Below are 20,751 nucleotides of genomic sequence, written 5' to 3' on the forward strand. Positions count from 1 at the left end.
ACGAATGTTTATCAATATATTTAAACACCAAAATTATTATGAATTTAAATATTTCTGCATTATTATAATTCTTCGTATTCTAATTATATCGTATAATTTTAAAAGTATAATCTTCAAAATAACAAAGAGAAACTATATGTGAGATTTATATTTACGTATGTTCTAAAATTCTACTATATAAACAATTGTTAATTTTATAATACAAATTGGTAAAAATATTCCAGAATTGATAAAAATTTCCAGAAAAATAGTTGAATTATTTACATTTCCACACTTTCGAATTAAATAAATAAAGAAAACTAAAGAAAACTAAAACACTTCACTAAGCACTTATTTAATATTTATGTATTAAGCATTTATTAAAATATTATTATTTCATACCATTGATTTTCTTTTTTTATTTCTTTTTACTGTCAAATTTTCAACTTTCATAACTTTCATTTTATAATCGTTAAGGTTACGTGTTATTTCGCATTATTCGTAGCAATCTTTTAAAATTATGCATTAAATTTGTTTATATATTTATAATTTACATTTTACATCGTATTTTTAAATATATTATTAATATATGTTTATGTATATGTATATGATTTACAAAATATAAATTCACAGAATATCTATTGGAAAATAATTAAACGTGACGACAAAAAACGATATTTAAATATCCTAAACGTATCTTAGCTCTTTTATAACAGCATTCGATTTAAATTGTTATATATAAATATATATATATATTTACAATATAACAATTACATTGTTATAAATTAATAATGTACCACACCTGTTCACAATATTATTTTAATTATTTTAATTATCATAATTTTGATATATATTTAGTTATAAAAAATTAATTAACAAATATATGATATCACAAATTTATTTATCGAATAAATAACACTAATATTATCAGACGATATATACGTTTTTCATAAAAATATAAACTATTTATATTATCAAAAATCTTTATCTTTCTTTAATTTTCACCTTTATAAAAGGATACAATATATGCGTATATATATTTGTATTGTACATTTGTATTGTATACATACACACACATTTATACATATATAAACACATAAAATACGATCAATCTTTAATTTTTTTTAAATTAATTTACATAATATGTTTGAACGAAGTACTTTTTTTAATGTAAATATGTAAATCCAATTTGTGTAAAATTTATTTATTTTTTAATTATTAACTTGTTAATAAGAATTTTATATGTACAGTTAGTCGCAGAAGTTTTCATACACTTTACACATATTCAATTAAATTCGTGTTATCGAAATCAACGATAATTTTGTTTTATATGAAATATTGCGAGTATAATAATATGAAACCATTTTTTTATTATGGAACATCATTTCAAAGCAGTGAAATTAATTTTTCAAATTTCAACATTATTTTTCTTTATATATAATTTCATTACGTAATGTTTCAAGATAAAATAAAATTTTAAATTACAAGATATTTAATTCTAAATCTATCATCGGAGATAAAAAGAAGTATATTTTCAGCAAAAATTGTATCCAAAATATGAAAAAATGAAAGTTGATTTCACATACTCAAAAAAATTTGTGTCCAAAAATAAATTATTCTATACATAACGCTTTAATATATTGCTATATATAAGTTTTCATTGAAATCAAATCCTTCATAATAATTCAATTTCTTTACAAGATACTATAAAAAAATTTGCATGTCTATATATCAAATTACAAATAAAACCTCGAATAATCAAACTAACGGTTTATAATATCAGTAGTCTAAGTGCGTAATATAATTTTTTAGATAATTCAATAATTTATATTATTCATGAAATATGATAGTTTTACTGTATATTACCTGTTTATATATATACGTATACATATATATATGCATGCTTGTATATATATATATCAGTTTTTCCAGCTTTTTCATTTCTTTTCTTTCTTATCTATCAAATTATTTTCCAAATTACTATTATCGCATTTCCTTCTTTTTCTTTCTTTTTCAATGCTTCTGAATACGTAAGAATACCGTTAACGAAGATATTAAATTTATACTTATTTTTACTCATAAATTTATCTTCAATTTTTTTATGACTCATTCGTTCAATTACGTATCGCTTATTATATCGCTTATTATGTTTTCAAACTTCTAATTTCATCATGCCAATCTTTATCATTGCCTACCATAGAATATATGTTAAATATATAAAAATATATTAGATAGATATCATATTATCCTCAATAAGAAACGATAACATCTAACTTCAAAATTTTCATTTTACTGTGTAGTAAAATTGTAGATTCCAAATTGTGTTGAGTCGTTGAATCCAAATATAATCTATTTCTATCCAAACTTGCAACTGTTAAAGTATCATTTCGAAAACTTGTGTATCTGCATCATCCGTAGTTAGATTATCGAAATCTAAAATTTTATTTAAGTAAAATGAATATTTCATAAAAATATTTCATCTTCTCCAATCTTCTTATTCCAATGCTTATACTATTTTATCTTGTTCATCTTGTTACGTGATACATTAATGTTCTTTTGATACGCTTAAATAATTTTCATCTAAATTAATATTCACAACTAAATTCTTCTGACAATCTTGTATCTTATTTTGAAAATGCACAAATGAAATGTTAAAAGCATGATAATGTACCATAGCGTACGAATCGCTTGTTGTAGAGTAACCAGCTAAAATTGAGCATAAAGATCAACGTTTCCCGCTTGTAAAGAACGAAGAGAACTATATTTGTCTCCTTTATCTTCAGAGATATAATCGTTTTAATAATACACTATTCATAAAATTTTAAAATTTTTCCTTCTTTATATGATCGTAATGTATGAACTGTTTGTAGAGGAGTAGACAGTCAAAATTGGGTAAAGGATTCTCACGATAAGGAATGTCGAACGTTATGATCGTATAAAGATGAAGAAATTTTTGAATTTCTTTAGAATTCAGTAATCTCTTTCGTTATATATGTATTGTATCGTTTTTATATTTACTACATATTTATTCAATATATGTATGGTTCTTTCGTATATTTGTGCATTGCTATTATTATGCGTATGTACTATGTTTATATTGCGTTATGTTATATTTATTATGTTATTAGATATATATATATATATATCTTTGAAATATATCGGAATATATGTATTTAAACTTGAATACTTAACGATGATTTAATGAAAGTGTTCTTCTTCTTATTTGTATGTATATACATCTTTTCTGTATGCTTTGTGTATAAATATGTATATATACGTATGTGATTATTGTTCGAATGTATATCGCTATTATTAAATATCCGCTATATTTATGTTACAATATATTTATTATATATATTTCATATTTTCGGAGTATGAAGGAAGATACATTTCTTTTTAGTTTAGGTATATATCGTTTCTGTGTGTGTTTGTACATATATATATGATTTTTACATGTGTGTGTAAATCGTTATTATTATATACCTACTATATTTATATCGTGTTATACTATGTTATGTTCCTATTATATTTGTATATATATATCGTTTTAATTGCGTGTGTTTATATATATACCATTTTATCTGTCCATATATGTGTGTTTCTTAACACCACCACTCTTGTACATAAGAACTTTTAAAACTTTTTTCAAGATATCGTTTTTATATGTCTATTATATATATATATTATTCGAATAATGTATGTGTATGTATATCTTAAACGAACGTATGTGTGTATATATTATTTTTGTGCGTTTGTATAGCGCTGTATCGTTTACTTACTATATTTATATTACGTTGTATATGCGATATATTTTCGGAGATACAACGGTTTTAATTATGAAATTTTTTCTTTTTATCTAAATATAATACGTAAATCCAGAGATGTAAAGTAACGAATGAAAATACGTTTTCTTTTTCTTATATATGTAGTTTCTGTATATAATCTGTATATATATTATTTCTTGTGTGTATGAATTTATATATGTACTTATACGATTTATGTATGGATAGCTATATAGCTATAATGTAGCTCTAATATGATAAAATAGCTATAGTACATATATATGATTTATGTATTATATTATTATTATATCCAGAGATAAAGTGGTTTTAACATTACCTAATTCTAAAAATTTCAAAATTTCCTATTCGTTATACGATCATAATGTAGAATAACCAGCCAAAATTGAATGTAATGAGTTCTCTCGACAATGGGTTTCATGCTCGTATGAAGAAATTTTGGAATCCTTAGAATTCGGTAATCTTAAAATAGGTGAATTACTGAAGATAATAGACATATATATATTTTGTTATAATTGCAACCAGAAAACATTGTCATTTACACTAAATTTTCCCTAGTTATTCTATGACAATCGCTTCAAATCTATTATCGAATAAAGTTGGAATTAAACTATTTAGCTAAATAATAATTAAAATTTATTAAATTAATATTTTTAATAATTTTATTATTTTTATATTTACATTATACTATAATCTAAATTTTCTAAGATTTTTAATTTTAACAGAATTTTTGGTTATTATAGTTTTATTTTATATTATTGATAATGAAATTAATACATGATTATTTTTAATTTTTTAATATTTTCTGTTTGTGAATTAGTTTTGGGTATATCATTATTAGCAAGAATAAATTATGAATTATGTCATCGAAAATTAAGAATATTAGATTTAATTTATTAACTTAGGATTATTATAATTTTATTAATATTTGTATATTTATTTATATTATTTATTAAAAAATAATTTAAATTTAATTATAATATTATTAATAAATTTACTTAATAAATTTACTTACTTTTAATTGAATTGAATGAATTTTTATTTTTGTAATTTTAGTTTCAATAATATTTCTTACTATTTAATAATATTAACTTTATGAGTTTTTGGATTAATTTTTTTATAATTAAATAATAATAGAATAAATTGTTTGTTTATAAATTTATTATTAATAATTTCATTATTATTAGTTTTTATATCAATAAACTTATTGGTATTTTATTTATTTTATGAATTAGATTTATTTTATTGATTTTTATTTAATTGCCAAATGATGATGATTAAGAAAATCCTTAATTATCAAATTTAATTAATATTTTATACAATAATTTTTTCATTAATTATATTATATATTATTTATTATATTTATTGAATTGTAGATTAAATTAATTGTAGATTAAATTTAATATTAATTGAAAAATTAAATTTAAATTTAAATTTAATATTATTTATGTATTTATTAATATCATTTTCAGTTAAAATTCCAATTTATTTACTTCATGGTTGATTATTAAAGACTCATGTTGAAGCATGATGGTTATTATGAATCAATAATTTTAGCTTCAATTATATTGAAATTAGGAGGATATGGAATATTATGATTAATAAAAATTTTTAAGAATCAATTTATTTTTATACAAAAAATTTTAATTGTAATTAATTCATTTGGAATTTTAATTTTAAGATTAATATGTTTATCTCAGTATGATATAAAATCTATTATTGCAATTTCATCAATTGTATATATAGGATTAATAATTATAAGAATATTAACTTTTTTTAAAATAAGAATAAATGGTGGTTATTTAATAATAATTTCTCGTGGTCTTAAATTTTCAGGATTATTTTTTCTTAGTAAATATAATTTATAAACAAACTAGACGTTTAATATTTGTTAATAAAGATATAATTAACTTTATATCTACAATATTTTTATTTTGATTTGTAATATGTTCATCTATATTTATCTATATAATCTATATAATATAAGATCACCTGTTTCATTAAATTTAGTAAGTGAAATTATATTAATAGTTATGGTTTAGTATCATGATTAAAATTATTAATATAATTATTATTTTAAAAATATATCGTTTATTTAGATTTATTTATTTATATTAACTAATCATGGAAAAACTTATATAAGATTTAAAATTAATAATTTTATTTATTGGTTGAATATTTTATTTTAATAATACATTATTTTAATAATTGAATTCCATTAAATTTAATGTTTTCAAAATTATATTTTATTTAATATTTATTTAAATAGTTTAATAAAAATATTGATTTGTGAAATTATATAAATATAAATTTATTTTAAATTATCATAAAAATATAATTAATTGGAATTTTGTTATTTAAATTTAGATTATTTATTATATTATTAAGATTTTTATATTTAAGTAAAATTGTTATTTTAAATAAAATATTTATACATTTAATTCTATAAAATTTAATTTTTAATAATAATTGATTATAAATCATTAATACTCATTTTTTTAGTAAGGATTTTTCTATAATTATTATTTATTGAATTAGATATATAAATTTAAGAGAATTAAAAATAAATCGGTTTTTATATTTAATAATTTTATTTTTAATTTCTATATATATATTAATTTCAAGACCAAATATATTATCAATTATTTTAGGTTGAGATAAGTTAGAATTAATTTTTATTTTTAGTAATTTATCGCATAAAAATAAAATCATTTACTTCAGGTAACTTTAACTATTACATATAGTTTATTTTAAAACGTGATATTGGATTATTATTAATTATTAATTATATGTTTAATAATTTATTACGGAAGATGAAATTTATCTTTTTATAAAATAAATAAATTTATAATGATTTTTTTATTGTTAATAGCTTTCACTAAAAAAGCTCAAATTCCTTTTTCAATTTGATTATCAATGGCAATGAAAGATCCAACATCTGTTTCATTTTTAATTCATTCTTCAATATTGATAACAGCTGGAATTTATTTATCAATTCGTTATGTAGATTTATTAGAGCGTAAATATAAAAATATTATTTTATTAATTTCAAAATTAACAATATTATTTGCTGAATTTCAGCAAATTTTGAATTAGATTTAAAAAAAAATTGTTGCTTATTCAACATTAAGACAATTAGGTTTTATAATAAGAATATTATCTAGGATTTACTGAATTAGTATTTTTATTTATTTTATTTATTTATTCATGCAAAATTTAAGTCATTAATATTTATTTATTAATGTGTTGGAAGATATATACATTTTATAAATTGAAATCAAGATATTCAATTATATTATGCTTCAAATATATTATGCTTATCCATTAAAAAGGATAATTATTATTTGTTCAATTTTAAGATTATATTTTTAGTTGGTTATTATTCTAAAGATTTAATTATTGAATGTTTTTCTCTAGAAAAATATATTATTTTTCAACAGTAAATTTAATTATTGGAACAATTTTAACCGTTTCGTGTTCTTTTTGAATAATTTTAGTAATAACAAATAAATATTTAATAATTAATGTTGTATTTAAAAAGAAGATGAAATTATGGAAATTTCTATAATAATAATAATTTTAAGATTAATTTATTATGAATTTATAAATTAATAATATTTAAAATAATAATTATAAGAATAACTATAGGACATAATTTTTATAAATTTGTTTTATTAAGTAATAATTGGTTTATTGCAAATATTATTTATATTTATAAATATAATTTATAAAAGAATTTATAAAAAAAATTAATTTTATCAATATTTAATTATAAAGTATTCATTGAAAAATCAATTATTAAAATATTATCAAGTAAATTTTTATTTTTAACATTAAATTTACATAGTTTTAAAATTACTAATATTATATTAAAATTAATGTATTTTTAACTAGTATAATTTATGTAATTTATTTTTTAATTAACATAATTAATTTTATTAATTAATTAATTAAATTATTTATTTAAATAGCTTATATATAGAGTGTAATATTAATGAAAATATTAATGAAAATTTTTAAATTTTTTAAATAGATAATAATATATAATTTAGTTAGAATAATATAATATCTAAATAATTTATTAACAATAAATTGCTAAATAATTAGCTTTAATTAATTTAAAATTTATTAAAATTTATTTATTATAACAATATATAAGAAGTAATAATTTACATTTAATTTCGACTTAAAGATTGATTCAATTAATTAAATCCTTATATTATTTTAGTTATTGTAATTATTATAATCTAATTAAAATATTCAATTTAAATAATTGTTTATTCCCTCAAATGATAAAATTAATAAAATTAAAAATATGAAATTAATGTTCTATAAGATTTTAAATAATAAATAACAGGTAAAAATAAAATAATTTCAACATCAAAAATTAAGAATATTATTGTTATTAAAAAAAAAAAAAAGGAAGTGAAAAGGATAAATTAGATTTTGTAATAGGGCTAAATCAAAAGGAGATCACATTCAAAAGGAGATCTTTTTCAAAATCTTTTTTTTTTATTGAAATAAATTTATTAAAAGGATTAATGAAATTAAAGTGATTAATAAAAACATAAAAAGATATATATATATATAATTATATTAAATTTAATTAATTTTCTTAATTGAAAATTAAACGTATTTATTTATACAATATATATATATATATATATAAATAATTGAAATTTAATTTTTAAATTTAAATCAATAAATAAACAAAATATAAATAAATAAAAATAATCAAATTACATCAATAAAATGTCAATATCAAATGGCTAATTCAAAATTTATATTATGTTTATTTCAAAAATGAATTTTTAACAGTCGATATGGAGATACTAAAAGAAAAATGATTCAATTAGTACATGTAAACCATGAAATCTAATAGCTATAAAAAAAATTGAATAAAAAAAAGAAATAGAATCATAAATTTTATCATTAAAGCAAAAAAAAAAAAAAAAGAATTTAAATATTCAATTGTTTATAAAATAGTAAAATAAATCCCTAATAAAATTGTTTGTGTTAAATAAAATTTTCTATATTTTAATTTATTAATAATTAAATAATAATGACTTAATGTTACTGTAAATCTTACCTGGAGAAATTAAAGTAAATGAATTTAATAATGGAATTTCTATTGAATTAAAAATTTAATATTTTTGGTGGTCATAATATATCAATTCCAATTTCATATTTGGGAAGATTGATGTATGAAAAAAAGTCAAAAAAAAAAAAGAAAAATACAAAATATATTAATTCTAAAATAAGTAAAATTATTCTAAATTTTTAAAAATTAATAAAAAATGTATGTAATCCTTTATAATAAAATATTCTATCTCGAATAATATCACAAAATCAAAATATTATAATTAAAGTGGTATTAATTATATTTAAAATTATAAGTAAAAAAATTGTTCTTGTTAATTCAAATAATCTAAAAGATAAAATAATTGGTCATGGGCAATTTATGATTACATTAAATGAAAAGTTTTTCTTCATTATTTATTAATTAAAATTCATTTGATTCTGAAAAATATAAAATTAAGAAAATTGAAAATACATATCATTGAATAATTGATATAAAAATTTCTAAAGTTAATAATGTATTTTGAATTAATAAATTAATTGGAATTATTGCAATAAAATTTCTAATAAAAATACCTAATAATGTTAAAATTAAATGTCCTGAAATTAAATTTGCTGATAATCAAATTGATAAAGTCAAATAGTTAATTTAACTAATTCAATAATAACTATAAAAATAATTAAAAATATTGGAGAGTCTTTATTGGAAAGCATTTTTTTTATCATATATTTCATATCAATCTTCTTACCAATACTTACTATTTTATCTCGTTCATCTTGTTACATGATACATTGATATTAATGTTCTTTTGATATACTTAAATCATTTTCATCTAAATTAATATTCACAACTAAATTCTTCTTCTTGTATCTTATTTGGAAAATGCACAAATGAAACATAAAAAGCATAAAAATGTACATAAATATAAATTCACAGAATATCTATTGGAAATAATTAATATGTTTGTAATTAAATATTAAATTATAAAGATTATAATCATAGAAGAATAACAAAAATAACAATGTTTGATTCTGTTTGTTTTAATTTTCTAATGAAAAAAGAAAAATGAATATTTTAACCTGATGGACATTTAATCCAAGCTTAGTATTTTATTGCCATTATATTTTCAGATATATGTTTTACCGAAGGACCAAAAGTATTCCTATATCTAATCCAATCAAATTTCTTGTTCCGTTTCATTACTTACATTTAAAAATGATAGAATAGAATAGCTGTAAAGTCATGCTTCTGCATAACATTTTAAGGCTGCCTGTGTATTCTGACAGTGTGCAGTGTCAGACAGGCATATTGGATGAATTTTTCCTTATAAAAAAAAAAAAAAAATATTTATATATTTATTACATAAAAGTCAGATGTTAACATTTGACTTATTCCAATAATATATATAGAGGTTAATTTTTAATTTTATGATTTTATGAAAACTTACACGACATTTAAGAACACTAGAGTCAAAACTTTCTTCACCACTTTTACAAGAAAATACAATGCATTCTATGGATTCTATGGATTCAATGCATGCAATGGATTCTAATGAAACACGAGATGACATTACATTACAAATTTTTGCATTTATTAATGACAATTGAACAAATCCACGGATCTTTCGACCTTTATCTCGATTTTATCTTCTACAGAAAAAAATTAAGGCAATCGTGCCCGTAATAAGGTTACGTGTGCTTCGGAATTGATGAATTTTCTTTATCCACATGATTCTTTAAACACTGCGTCATAGAATTTGTTTTTACAAGACAAATCACGAGATTAGACCATTATAAATTCCACATTGTCGATTTCCACGTAATATAGTTAAATAACATTAATATAGACAATTAAATCTTATTTTAGAACAAGATATATTTAAAATGGATTATTATTATTATTATTATTACGAATGTTTATCAATATATTTAAACACCAAAATTATTATGAATTTAAATATTTCTGCATTATTATAATTCTTCGTATTCTAATTATATCGTATAATTTTAAAAAGTATAATCTTCAAAATAACAAAGAGAAACTATATGTGAGATTTATATTTACGTATGTTCTAAAATTCTACTATATAAACAATTGTTAATTTTATAATACAAATTGGTAAAAATATTCCAGAATTGATAAAAATTTCCAGAAAAATAGTTGAATTATTTACATTTCCACACTTTCGAATTAAATAAATAAAGAAAACTAAAGAAAACTAAAACACTTCACTAAGCACTTATTTAATATTTATGTATTAAGCATTTATTAAAATATTATTATTTCATACCATTGATTTTCTTTTTTTATTTCTTTTTACTGTCAAATTTTCAACTTTCATAACTTTCATTTTATAATCGTTAAGGTTACGTGTTATTTCGCATTATTCGTAGCAATCTTTTAAAATTATGCATTAAATTTGTTTATATATTTATAATTTACATTTTACATCGTATTTTTAAATATATTATTAATATATGTTTATGTATATGTATATGATTTACAAAATATAAATTCACAGAATATCTATTGGAAAATAATTAAACGTGACGACAAAAACGATATTTAAATATCCTAAACGTATCTTAGCTCTTTTATAACAGCATTCGATTTAAATTGTTATATATAAATATATATATATATTTACAATATAACAATTACATTGTTATAAATTAATAATGTACCACACCTGTTCACAATATTATTTTAATTATTTTAATTATCATAATTTTGATATATATTTAGTTATAAAAAATTAATTAACAAATATATGATATCACAAATTTATTTATCGAATAAATAACACTAATATTATCAGACGATATATACGTTTTTCATAAAAATATAAACTATTTATATTATCAAAAATCTTTATCTTTCTTTAATTTTCACCTTTATAAAAGGATACAATATATGCGTATATATATGTACATTTGTATTGTATACATACACACACATTTATACATATATAAACACATAAAATACGATCAATCTTTAATTTTTTTTAAATTAATTTACATAATATGTTTGAACGAAGTACTTTTTTTAATGTAAATATGTAAATCCAATTTGTGTAAAATTTATTTACTTTTAATTATTAACTTGTTAATAAGAATTTTATATGTACAGTTAGTCGCAGAAGTTTTCATACACTTTACACATATTCAATTAAATTCGTGTTATCGAAATCAACGATAATTTTGTTTTATATGAAATATTGCGAGTATAATAATATGAAACCATTTTTTTATTATGGAACATCATTTCAAAGCAGTGAAATTAATTTTTCAAATTTCAACATTATTTTTCTTTATATATAATTTCATTACGTAATGTTTCAAGATAAAATAAAATTTTAAATTACAAGATATTTAATTCTAAATCTATCATCGGAGATAAAAAGAAGTATATTTTCAGCAAAAATTGTATCCAAAATATGAAAAAATGAAAGTTGATTTCACATACTCAAAAAAATTTTTGTCCAAAAATAAATTATTCTATACATAACGCTTTAATATATTGCTATATATAAGTTTTCATTGAAATCAAATCCTTCATAATAATTCAATTTCTTTACAAGATACTATAAAAAAATTTGCATGTCTATATATCAAATTACAAATAAAACCTCGAATAATCAAACTAACGGTTTATAATATCAGTAGTCTAAGTGCGTAATATAATTTTTTAGATAATTCAATAATTTATATTATTCATGAAATATGATAGTTTTACTGTATATTACCTGTTTATATATATACGTATACATATATATATATGCATGCTTGTATATATATATATCAGTTTTCCAGCTTTTTCATCTTTTTCCTTCTTATCTATCAAATTATTTTCCAAATTACTATTATCGCATTTCCTTCTTTTTCTTTCTTTTTCAATGCTTCTGAATACGTAAGAATACCGTTAACGAAGATATTAAATTTATACTTATTTTTACTCATAAATTTATCTTCAATTTTTTTTTATGACTCATTCGTTCAATTACGTATCGCTTATTATATCGCTTATTATGTTTTCAAACTTCTAATTTCATCATGCCAATCTTTATCATTGCCTACCATAGAATATATGTTAAATATATAAAAATATATTAGATAGATATCATATTATCCTCCAATAAGAAACGATAACATCTAACTTCAAAATTTTCATTTTACTGTGTAGTAAAATTGTAGATTCCAAATTGTGTTGAGTCGTTGAATCCAAATATAATCTATTTCTATCCAAACTTGCAACTGTTAAAGTATCATTTCGAAAACTTGTGTATCTGCATCATCCGTAGTTAGATTATCGAAATCTAAAATTTTATTTAAGTAAAATGAATATTTCATAAAAATATTTCATCTTCTCCAATCTTCTTATTCCAATGCTTATACTATTTTATCTTGTTCATCTTGTTACGTGATACATTAATGTTCTTTTGATACGCTTAAATAATTTTCATCTAAATTAATATTCACAACTAAATTCTTCTGACAATCTTGTATCTTATTTTGAAAATGCACAAATGAAATGTTAAAAGCATGATAATGTACCATAGCGTACGAATCGCTTGTTGTAGAGTAACCAGCTAAAATTGAGCATAAAGATCAACGTTTCCCGCTTGTAAAGAACGAAGAGAACTATATTTGTCTCCTCTATCTTCAGAGATATAATCGTTTTAATAATACACTATTCATAAAATTTTAAAATTTTTTCTTCTTTATATGATCGTAATGTATGAACTGTTTGTAGAGGAGTAGACAGTCAAAATTGGGTAAAGGATTCTCACGATAAGGAATGTCGAACGTTATGATCGTATAAAGATGAAGAATTTTGAATTTCTTTAGAATTCGGTAATCTCTTTCGTTATATATGTATTGTATCGTTTTTATATTTACTACATATTTATTCAATATATGTATGGTTCTTTCGTATATTTGTGCATTGCTATTATTATGCGTATGTACTATGTTTATATTGCGTTATGTTATATTTATTATGTTATTAGATATATATATATATATATATATCTTTGAAATATATCGGAATATATGTATTTAAACTTGAATACTTAACGATGATTTAATGAAAGTGTTCTTCTTCTTATTTGTATGTATATACATCTTTTCTGTATGCTTTGTGTATAAATATGTATATATACGTATGTGATTATTGTTCGAATGTATATCGCTATTATTAAATATCCGCTATATTTATGTTACAATATATTTATTATATATATTTCATATTTTCGGAGTATGAAGGAAGATACATTTCTTTTTAGTTTAGGTATATATCGTTTCTGTGTGTGTTTGTACATATATATATGATTTTTACATGTGTGTGTAAATCGTTATTATTATATACCTACTATATTTATATCGTGTTATACTATGTTATGTTCCTATTATATTTGTATATATATATCGTTTTAATTGCGTGTGTTTATATATATACCATTTTATCTGTCCATATATGTGTGTTTCTTAACACCACCACTCTTGTACATAAGAACTTTTAAAACTTTTTTCAAGATATCGTTTTTATATGTCTATTATATATATATATTATTCGAATAATGTATGTGTATGTATATCTTAAACGAACGTATGTGTGTATATATTATTTTTGTGCGTTTGTATAGCGCTGTATCGTTTACTTACTATATTTATATTACGTTGTATATGCGATATATTTTCGGAGATACAACGGTTTTAATTATGAAATTTTTTCTTTTTATCTAAATATAATACGTAAATCCAGAGATGTAAAGTAACGAATGAAAATACGTTTTCTTTTTATCTTATATATGTAGTTTCTGTATATAATCTGTATATATATTATTTCTTGTGTGTATGAATTTATATATGTACTTATACGATTTATGTATGGATAGCTATATAGCTATAATGTAGCTCTAATATGATAAAATAGCTATAGTACATATATATGATTTATGTATTATATTATTATTATATCCAGAGATAAAGTGGTTTTAACATTACCTAATTCTAAAAATTTCAAAATTTCCTATTCGTTACACGATCATAATGTAGAATAACCAGCCAAAATTGAATGTAATGAGTTCTCTCGACAATGGGTTTCATGCTCGTATGAAGAAATTTTGGAATCCTTAGAATTCGGTAATCTTAAAATAGGTGAATTACTGAAGATAATAGACATATATATATTTTGTTATAATTGCAACCAGAAAACATTGTCATTTACACTAAATTTTCCCTAGTTATTCTATGACAATCGCTTCAAATCTATTATCGAATAAAGTTGGAATTAAACTATTTAGCTAAATAATAATTAAAATTTATTAAATTAATATTTTTAATAATTTTATTATTTTTATATTTACATTATACTATAATCTAAATTTTCTAAGATTTTTAATTTTAACAGAATTTTTGGTTATTATAGTTTTATTTTATATTATTGATAATGAAATTAATACATGATTATTTTTAATTTTTTAATATTTTCTGTTTGTGAATTAGTTTTGGGTATATCATTATTAGCAAGAATAAATTATGAATTATGTCATCGAAAATTAAGAATATTAGATTTAATTTATTAACTTAGGATTATTATAATTTTATTAATATTTGTATATTTATTTATATTATTTATTAAAAAAATAATTTAAATTTAATTATAATATTATTAATAAATTTACTTAATAAATTTACTTACTTTTAATTGAATTGAATGAATTTTTATTTTTGTAATTTTAGTTTCAATAATATTTCTTACTATTTAATAATATTAACTTTATGAGTTTTTGATTAATTTTTTTATAATTAAATAATAATAGAATAAATTGTTTGTTTATAAATTTATTATTAATAATTTCATTATTATTAGTTTTTATATCAATAAACTTATTGGTATTTTATTTATTTTATGAATTAGATTTATTTTATTGATTTTTATTTAATTGCCAAATGATGATGATTAAGAAAATCCTTAATTATCAAATTTAATTAATATTTTATACAATAATTTTTTCATTAATTATATTATATATTATTTATTATATTTATTGAATTGTAGATTAAATTAATTGTAGATTAAATTTAATATTAATTGAAAAATTAAATTTAAATTTAAATTTAATATTATTTATGTATTTATTAATATCATTTTCAGTTAAAATTCCAATTTATTTACTTCATGGTTGATTATTAAAGACTCATGTTGAAGCATGATGGTTATTATGAATCAATAATTTTAGCTTCAATTATATTGAAATTAGGAGGATATGGAATATTATGATTAATAAAAATTTTTAAGAATCAATTTATTTTTATACAAAAAATTTTAATTGTAATTAATTCATTTGGAATTTTAATTTTAAGATTAATATGTTTATCTCAGTATGATATAAAATCTATTATTGCAATTTCATCAATTGTATATATAGGATTAATAATTATAAGAATATTAACTTTTTTTAAAATAAGAATAAATGGTGGTTATTTAATAATAATTTCTCGTGGTCTTAAATTTTCAGGATTATTTTTTCTTAGTAAATATAATTTATAAACAAACTAGACGTTTAATATTTGTTAATAAAGATATAATTAACTTTATATCTACAATATTTTTATTTTGATTTGTAATATGTTCATCTATATTTATCTATATAATCTATATAATATAAGATCACCTGTTTCATTAAATTTAGTAAGTGAAATTATATTAATAGTTATGGTTTAGTATCATGATTAAAATTATTAATATAATTATTATTTTAAAAATATATCGTTTATTTAGATTTATTTATTTATATTAACTAATCATGGAAAAACTTATATAAGATTTAAAATTAATAATTTTATTTATTGGTTGAATATTTTATTTTAATAATACATTATTTTAATAATTGAATTCCATTAAATTTAATGTTTTCAAAATTATATTTTATTTAATATTTATTTAAATAGTTTAATAAAAATATTGATTTGTGAAATTATATAAATATAAATTTATTTTAAATTATCATAAAAATATAATTAATTGGAATTTTGTTATTTAAATTTAGATTATTTATTATATTATTAAGATTTTTATATTTAAGTAAAATTGTTATTTTAAATAAAATATTTATACATTTAATTCTATAAAATTTAATTTTTAATAATAATTGATTATAAATCATTAATACTCATTTTTTTAGTAAGGATTTTTCTATAATTATTATTTATTGAATTAGATATATAAATTTAAGAGAATTAAAAATAAATCGGTTTTTATATTTAATAATTTTATTTTTAATTTCTATATATATATTAATTTCAAGACCAAATATATTATCAATTATTTTAGGTTGAGATAAGTTAGAATTAATTTTTTATTTTTTAGTAATTTATCGCATAAAAATAAAATCATTTACTTCAGGTAACTTTAACTATTACATATAGTTTATTTTAAAACGTGATATTGGATTATTATTAATTATTAATTATATGTTTAATAATTTATTACGGAAGATGAAATTTATCTTTTTATAAAATAAATAAATTTATAATGATTCTTTTATTGTTAATAGCTTTCACTAAAAAAGCTCAAATTCCTTTTTCAATTTGATTATCAATGGCAATGAAAGATCCAACATCTGTTTCATTTTTAATTCATTCTTCAATATTGATAACAGCTGGAATTTATTTATCAATTCGTTATGTAGATTTATTAGAGCGTAAATATAAAAATATTATTTTATTAATTTCAAAATTAACAATATTATTTGCTGAATTTCAGCAAATTTTGAATTAGATTTAAAAAAAAATTGTTGCTTATTCAACATTAAGACAATTAGGTTTTATAATAAGAATATTATCTAGGATTTACTGAATTAGTATTTTTATTTATTTTATTTATTTATTCATGCAAAATTTAAGTCATTAATATTTATTTATTAATGTGTTGGAAGATATATACATTTTATAAATTGAAATCAAGATATTCAATTATATTATGCTTCAAATATATTATGCTTATCCATTAAAAAGGATAATTATTATTTGTTCAATTTTAAGATTATATTTTTAGTTGGTTATTATTCTAAAGATTTAATTATTGAATGTTTTCTCTAGAAAAATATATTATTTTTCAACAGTAAATTTAATTATTGGAACAATTTTAACCGTTTCGTGTTCTTTTTGAATAATTTTAGTAATAACAAATAAATATTTAATAATTAATGTTGTATTTAAAAAGAAGATGAAATTATGGAAATTTCTATAATAATAATAATTTTAAGATTAATTTATTATGAATTTATAAATTAATAATATTTAAAATAATAATTATAAGAATAACTATAGGACATAATTTTTATAAATTTGTTTTATTAAGTAATAATTGGTTTATTGCAAATATTATTTATATTTATAAATATAATTTATAAAAGAATTTATAAAAAAAATTAATTTTATCAATATTTAATTATAAAGTATTCATTGAGAAATCAATTATTAAAATATTATCAAGTAAATTTTTATTTTTAACATTAAATTTACATAGTTTTAAAATTACTAATATTATATTAAAATTAATGTATTTTTAACTAGTATAATTTATGTAATTTATTTTTTAATTAACATAATTAATTTTATTAATTAATTAATTAAATTATTTATTTAAATAGCTTATATATAGAGTGTAATATTAATGAAAATATTAATGAAAATTTTTAAATTTTTAAATAGATAATAATATATAATTTAGTTAGAATAATATAATATCTAAATAATTTATTAACAATAAATTGCTAAATAATTAGCTTTAATTAATTTAAAATTTATTAAAATTTATTTATTATAACAATATATAAGAAGTAATAATTTACATTTAATTTCGACTTAAAGATTGATTCAATTAATTAAATCCTTATATTATTTTAGTTATTGTAATTATTATAATCTAATTAAAATATTCAATTTAAATAATTGTTTATTCCCTCAAATGATAAAATTAATAAAATTAAAAAATATGAAATTAATGTTCTATAAGATTTTAAATAATAAATAACAGGTAAAAATAAAATAATTTCAACATCAAAAATTAAGAATATTATTGTTATTAAAAAAAAAAAAAAGGAAGTGAAAAGGATAAATTAGATTTTGTAATAGGGCTAAATCAAAAGGAGATCACATTCAAAAGGAGATCTTTTTCAAAATCTTTTTTTTTTATTGAAATAAATTTATTAAAAGGATTAATGAAATTAAAGTGATTAATAAAAACAAAAAGATATATATATATATAATTATATTAAATTTAATTAATTTTCTTAATTGAAAATTAAACGTATTTATTTATACAATATATATATATATATATAAATAATTGAAATTTAATTTTTAAATTTAAATCAATAAATAAACAAAATATAAATAAATAAAAATAATCAAATTACATCAATAAAATGTCAATATCAAATGGCTAATTCAAAATTTATATTATGTTTATTTCAAAAATGAATTTTTAACAGTCGATATGGAGATACTAAAGAAAAATGATTCAATTAGTACATGTAAACCATGAAATCTAATAGCTATAAAAAAATTGAATAAAAAAAAGAAAAAAAATCATAAATTTTATCATTAAAGCAAAAAAAAAAAAAAAAAAGAATTTAAATATTCAATTGTTTATAAAATAGTAAAATAAATCCCTAATAAAATTGTTTGTGTTAAATAAAATTTTCTATATTTTAATTTATTAATAATTAAATAATAATGACTTAATGTTACTGTAAATCTTACCTGGAGAAATTAAAGTAAATGAATTTAATAATGGAATTTCTATTGAATTAAAAAATTTAATATTTTTGGTGGTCATAATATATCAATTCCAATTTCATATTTGGGAAGATTGATGTATGAAAAAAAGTCAAAAAAAATCAAAAAAAAAAAAGAAAAATACAAAATATATTAATTCTAAAATAAGTAAAATTATTCTAAATTTTTAAAAATTAATAATAAAAAATGTATGTAATCCTTTATAATAAAATATTCTATCTCGAATAATATCACAAAATCAAAATATTATAATTAAAGTGGTATTAATTATATTTAAAATTATAAGTAAAAAAATTGTTCTTGTTAATTCAAATAATCTAAAAGATAAAATAATTGGTCATGGGCAATTTATGATTACATTAAATGAAAAGTTTTTCTTCATTATTTATTAATTAAAATTCATTTGATTCTGAAAAATATAAAATTAAGAAAATTGAAAATACATATCATTGAATAATTGATATAAAAATTTCTAAAGTTAATAATGTATTTTGAATTAATAAATTAATTGGAATTATTGCAATAAAATTTCTAATAAAAATACCTAATAATGTTAAAATTAAATGTCCTGAAATTAAATTTGCTGATAATCAAATTGATAAAGTCAAATAGTTAATTTAACTAATTCAATAATAACTATAAAAATAATTAAAAATATTGGAGAGTCTTTATTGGAAAGCATTTTTTTTATCATATATTTCATATCAATCTTCTTACCAATACTTACTATTTTATCTCGTTCATCTTGTTACATGATACATTGATATTAATGTTCTTTTGATATACTTAAATCATTTTCATCTAAATTAATATTCACAACTAAATTCTTCTTCTTGTATCTTATTTGGAAAATGCACAAATGAAACATAAAAAGCATAAAAATGTACATAAATATAAATTCACAGAATATCTATTGGAAATAATTAATATGTTTGTAATTAAATATTAAATTATAAAGATTATAATCATAGAAGAATAACAAAAATAACAATGTTTGATTCTGTTTGTTTTAATTTTCTAATGAAAAAAGAAAAATGAATATTTTAACCTGATGGACATTTAATCCAAGCTTAGTATTTTATTG

The sequence above is a fragment of the Apis cerana genome, unplaced genomic scaffold (assembly GCF_029169275.1).
Source record: "Apis cerana isolate GH-2021 unplaced genomic scaffold, AcerK_1.0 Chr0_AcerK, whole genome shotgun sequence".
NCBI lineage: Eukaryota > Metazoa > Arthropoda > Insecta > Hymenoptera > Apidae > Apis > Apis cerana.